This window comes from Gambusia affinis, linkage group LG05 (assembly GCF_019740435.1).
Source record: "Gambusia affinis linkage group LG05, SWU_Gaff_1.0, whole genome shotgun sequence".
Taxonomy (NCBI): Eukaryota; Metazoa; Chordata; class Actinopteri; order Cyprinodontiformes; family Poeciliidae; genus Gambusia; species Gambusia affinis.
This window is the reverse complement of record NC_057872.1, coordinates 11,561,475-11,567,474: the sequence shown is the minus strand read 5'-3', so window position 1 is coordinate 11,567,474 and position 6,000 is coordinate 11,561,475. Positions and strand designations below refer to the sequence as shown.

At 37.9% G+C, this 6,000-nt stretch overlaps 1 long non-coding RNA gene across 1 annotated transcript in view; it reads left to right on the top strand.

The window, feature by feature from the left end:
• Nucleotides 1-663: 663 nt before the first annotated feature.
• Nucleotides 664-6,000, top strand: part of LOC122831315 — a 122,960-nt gene continuing 117,623 nt past the window's right edge. Inside the window, exons 1-2 of the long non-coding RNA XR_006370671.1 lie at nt 664-767; nt 2,579-2,957. This is a non-coding gene — a long non-coding RNA (uncharacterized LOC122831315). The remainder of the gene's footprint in view (nt 768-2,578; nt 2,958-6,000) is intronic.

Genomic DNA, 6,000 nt, shown 5'->3' with positions numbered 1-6,000 from the left:
GTCCATTCATCCATTAGTCCAACATCTCCTGGGGATGTTGGACTAATGTTGGACTAATGTCCAGTTGCCACGGGTCAAGTGACCCGAGTTTATAAGTAAAAAAAGAAAAAATGTCTTCACCACCTCCTGATACTTTGAACATAATACTTTCTCACTTTTATGAATATTTTACACACATTAATTTACCTGCCCGTTTATGTAATCAGGAGTATTATAGATAATTATGCATTTTTATTTTGATACCACTTTATGCAGCACATGGTAGCGGCAGCCTTTTGTCCTTTTCTTTGTTTCATTGCTGCTGTCCAGACACAATGGCAGTCTCCTGCTGGCGCAATCAGGGAAGTTCTTGTCAGCCAGCCCTCCTCGCCTTTTATTCTCAAACCTGAACCGAAGAGTCCAGGTAGACAAGGAGAAACGAGCAGCTTTTAAGTGCGGCTTTTCGGTCAAATGAATGAACCGCAGCCAATCACACCAAAATTGTTTTACGTCTAAGAGAAAAATAACCACAATCAAAATGCATACAAATTATATTCTCTAACAATCACGAGATTCCTCTGTCCGATATTGTTTGTGCGCATAGTTGTTTGACTTTGAGAGGGCGGGACTCTGTGGAGAGCGAAATGAACTAGGCGCGGCCAAGCGGAGACCCATCCATCTATCACACGTGTAGACAAAGGGGGGACTCCACAACACAGAGCCTGATGTGCCCCTCTCAAACTTTTTCCACGGACGCACGGGAACGCGCGCGCAGCGACCCAGCTCAGGTGAGTTGCCTCCGACCGGGATGCTGCAAATCGCTTCCCCCGTCTCTGGAGTGGCTTGCTTTGAGTGTGTTTCCAGTGAAAAGTTGCGGCTGTACTTGGTGCGTCAGCGCTCAAAACTTGAGCACAAAGCAGGAGGGAGAGGACGAGAGACATAGAGAAATCAAGGCGAGAGAGAGAGGGCGCGAGAGGAGCGGTCCCCTTTTCCTTTGTCTTTGAGGAGAGAACTTGAGGGGATGCTCAAAGACGCATCTTCATAACGCTCACTTATAACAAACTTGTTCTGCTTCACAAAGTGTTATGTCTGGGATTTTAATGGATGTGAGATGGAGTAAGTGCTGGTGCCGTGTTTTTGTCTCCTGGGGATGTTGCGACACGCAAAACAAAGCCTGTCAGAAGTTTGCAAGGGAAGGACGCTTTACGCACGCACGCTGGAAAACGAAAAAAGTGACTGGGTTAGTTCATGTAAATAGTTGAATGTAGTCTCGTGTATAGAGATATATATACATATATAGATATATTTTTTTTCCAGAAGTTGCATTCTTGTTTTTGAGAAGTTGGAGCTGCAGTGAGGAAATTCTCCACAATACAATCAGGTGTAAACTCTGCAAGAAACAAGCCTGTGAGTCACAATAAAACTTTTCTAATGTTATATTTGAAGGGCAAGAACGACATTGCCAGACGAAAAGAAAATAAATGTGTTCGTAGAATCTTTAAGAAAGTTGTTGCGGTGCGTTGAAAACAGATCAACAGGTATAAGTTGCTGCAGCGCGTCTTTGTTACTGTAAAGGTTCCTTTGTTCTCAGCCTCATACAAAGAAAAGCGACTGAAAGAGCGCAAATCCACTCGGAAATGTCCCGTTCGATTTCCTTAACTTCATTTCATAGGACTTTTTAAAATAATGATATTTCAGTTTAGATTATTTAATAATAAACAAATTACTTTGCATCTTAAAAATGATAACTGGAGTTTTCCTTGTCAGGACCAAAACACAGCAGCATTTAATGAGGTTTTGTACACACAACACAACACACACTCAAACAAACAAACAAAAAGAAACCCAGTATTTAAATCCAGTTTGTCCAAACTATTTGAAGTGGTAAATTCATCAGTGTTGTTCTTTTAAACTGTCTGATATTAACTATTAATGTGCAATGAAGAATAAAAACTGATTTAAACAGATGACTTTAAATACGTTTGACCCAACTTAGTGAAGTTCTCTGTTCTGCTTTATTATTGCAATTAAAAAAACTTCTTTGTTAACTTTAATCAATCATTTTTGTTGTTTTGATAGTATGTAGAACAGTTCTTTGCTGTTGAAAAAAATAGCATAACTTTAAAGCTTACTATAAAATTACAATATTCTCAGAAGTTATACACTATATGTCACATTACTGTAGATTTAAAATGTATTCTTGAAAATAACTCTTAAGATAAACAATTTTGAATGTCAGTGTTTATATCTAAATGAGGTTAAAAAGAGACAGCACTCCATATTGAAATTAAATAGGCCGCTGTTGTTTTTGTTTGTCAGTCATATTTTTTTTTTTCCATGAGCTGGCAAAAAATGTAAAAAACTGGATTTTAAAATAGAAATACAACATGAAACACAGTACATGTAAGTTACTGTTTTATGGGACTGATGTCTCACCAGTCTAACATTCAATTTTGTGTAAAAAAACCCAACCCTATAATAGTTATTCGATGATGCTTGCCAGTAGGCTACTCTTTAACAAAAATACTTTACAGAGCAAAACTTTGATTTAGTTGCTACAGTATGCTTAATCTGTTTCTTGATTTCTCTTTGCCCTTAGGTGGAATTTTAACAGATTATCAAGCAAGACGCCTCCTGTGGAAGGTCAAGAAAATAGCAAAAACAATATGCTGAAACAACACAGAGATGGCACAGGATCACCTATCAGACCACGCTTTAAGACGGAGAGAAGGATTAAGAGACTGTGCAGGTTCATTTTGGGGAGAAGGTAAAGACTTATCTCATGTTGGATTTAAACTTCTGCAGCAGCGGTGCCTGTTGGATTGCGTTTTAGGGCACACGTGAAAATCCAGAACTCATGGAGACACTTTAAGGATTATCCGAATTCATGGTAAATCTCTCCGCAAGACACATCTTGAGCCAGAGTCCCTGGGATAGCAGGATATTGCACTTCTGATCCTCCTCGCCCCTCGGCACGGGTAGGTGATATTACATTTGAGTGGGTTCTGGCAGTTGTTCAACTGCTTGTTTCCTCTCTTGTGTCAACCAAACAATCACACAAAAGCTAGGTAATGAAAAGTTGCCTTGTATTTGTATTACTGAGGATAAAAATAAAAATTACCATTCAGATATTGTTCAAGAATGAGGCCGTGGTAAAAAAAATTACCACACATTGTAATTTACAGATTACAAATGTACCATTAGCTTGTGAACAGCTTGTCCAACATAGTTATTCTATCTAGAAACAAGAACAACTGAAGCAATGAAGGCAAACTGTCAAAACAAACCGAGAACTTACTTTTTTTTTCTTCTTTATTTTCATTGAAATGGCAGACTCTAAGGAAGGCATGGAGCAGAATTAGGTTCTGATTGGATAACAACGTTCAGCAAAAAGTTTTTACGGTATTACTGTATTGACATAAATTTGAATCCAGAAATAGTCATTTTGCTGCAAAATGGCACAATATATTTTTTTACTACAGGTAAAATAAATAAATAGATTCTTTATATTACATGTATTCATTGTAATATAATATATATATTGTATAATCTGCCAAATTCAGACTGTCTGTGCTTTTAGCAAACAGAAATAGTATTGAACAGAATAATATTATTGTTGTGGTTGTGGAAATGTATTGTTTTAAACCTTTAATGCTGCCACAAACCCACACCTTCTCTTAAATTTGTAGTAAAAGTACACTTCAAAATAAAAAGAATAACCAGAAGTCATTGTTTCTTATTTGTTTTGTAAATTCAGCTGACTCAGATGAACTCTGTGTTCAATTGTTTTTTTCAATTGTGTTTTCCTGTTCCATTGATTTAAAGTTATATTTACAAGATGTCAGAGAAAGCACTGGAGTGATCTGCAATTTGTTCTAGCTCCTACAGGCATAGATGAACACAGTACTGCCCCTCTCCCACCTGTTGCTGTGCCCTACTGGTCAACTGCCAGAATGAAGCCATCTGTGCATTTGCAATGCTTACAAGGAAGAGAAATTTGACTTTTTCAAAAATATGTACGGTCGGGAAAACCACCGACACTCCTAGTGTAAAATCAGAGACATCGAATTTATTAAGATAAAGACCAGAGTATCAAACCTCACTAATATAAGCTTCTTGTGTGTATGTGACTGTAAAGTCTCACATTTCACAAAGATACATTATGCACTATAAACACTTGGAAGCAACTATTGACTTTTTCTTAATTTTATGTAGCAGAAGCAAAATTACAAAAAAAAATTTGTTAAAGATGATATTATCATGGAATCGATAAGTTATACTATTTCAACAGAAGTAGAAAAAAAGTTAGAAAAAAAAGTTAGAATATTTCTTACTTTTTCTCATCTAAAAGCAGAAGTTTGGTGATGCTCGACATTTTTGTTTTTAATCCCTATAATAACACAATGAAACCAGGATATTTCTACTCAAAATTGAAAATCTCATTCTGGCCTTGCCTACTTCATGTGACATCCAGCGGTCCAGTTCCATCAGGGGGAACATGAAGAAAAATGTGTTTCATAATCTTAATTGCATGTTTTCATCACAACTGTTTCTGCTGTGGCGCCATGCAGCCCTCTAAAGATGCATGACTTCATCTCAGAGTGGGATCCAGCCCTTTCTCTCTCTCCCTCTGTGGATGTCTTTATCAATGATGTCATTGGGAGCCAATTACAACTTACAACCGTTTTCGTCATCATCCGAGCTCCGCCTCCCCAAAACCAGCTACTACTCCTGCGTGACAGCCCACATGGTCCTGCAGCATCACATTTTCACCATGTATTACTCTGCAGAGCTGAGGCACAGATACAACTGGAGCACGGCCTGTGGCGAAGGACTTGGATGTAAATTTGCCGTATTAGTTCAGAAATGAGTTAGTAGGGAGGATTTTTTTTTTTACCTGGATTTAATTAGTAGTAAAATACACACGAGACGTGGATGAATGTGAATGAGCAAACAGTCACCCAGACAACACAGAGGTTTTGTGTTCATCGTGTGTAGAGTATCCATGGAGAATGATGGTTTACAGTGGGTTTTAGTCTGAGTTGGAATATTACAGTGCCTTGCGAAAACATCCATACTATTTGAATCGTTTCAAATATTTCACTTTAGAACCACACACTTCAATGTATTTTATCAGGATTTTTGTTTTAAGCCAGCACATTAGAGAGGATTTTAAAGTGAAAGCCAAAGTCTTATGTTGAGTTTAAGAAGGTTTTTGTCCAGTATTACCTTGTATTTAACTCATCCATCTTCCTATAAACCCTGACCATCTTTCTTGTCCTGGCTAAGACAAGCATCCCCACGTCATGATCATGTTTTACCATGCTGATAATGTGTTCAGGTTGAGGTCCAGTGTTAGTTTTCTACATCACATAGAGTTTTGACATGTCTTTGACATGTTTGTCAAAGACTCCATTTTGGATCTTTCTCAGTGGAGCACCTTCTCCCACACGTTGGGTAATAATTGCCCCCAGAACGTTGGATCTCTTCAGCACCTCCAATGTTCCAGCGAGTCTCTCTTAGCTGCTTCTCTGTTAATGCTCTTGTTGATTGACCTGTAAGTTCATGTGGATGGTAATGTCATGGTTGGTTTGCAGATGAGTCATACTTGAGATGTTCCCTGAAGTACAGGAATGTTTTCTAACAAACCTTTAAGGTCTTTACAGAACAGACATCTTTGTATGACATTTTAATGTAAGTGGATATATTTGGCTTCAATTACTATTTTAAAATGATTGCAATTTAACTGATGTATACATATATGTTTCCATTGTTGCTTTAAAATCTAATTATGTACTCTATTAAACAGCAAGTGTTATGACCTGCAGTGTGACATTTACCTGCATCCCGCTGCTCTTCAGCCACAGAACAGGTAATAGCTTGGAAATGATTGAATTAGAGAAAAACCAGGTCAGTCAACTCTGTGACACACAGGTGAGACAGTATCAGGTCAGTGGAAGAGGGAGATTCCACATTAGTCATGATGTTCATTAGATTGAAACACAAGCTCACACGTAGTCA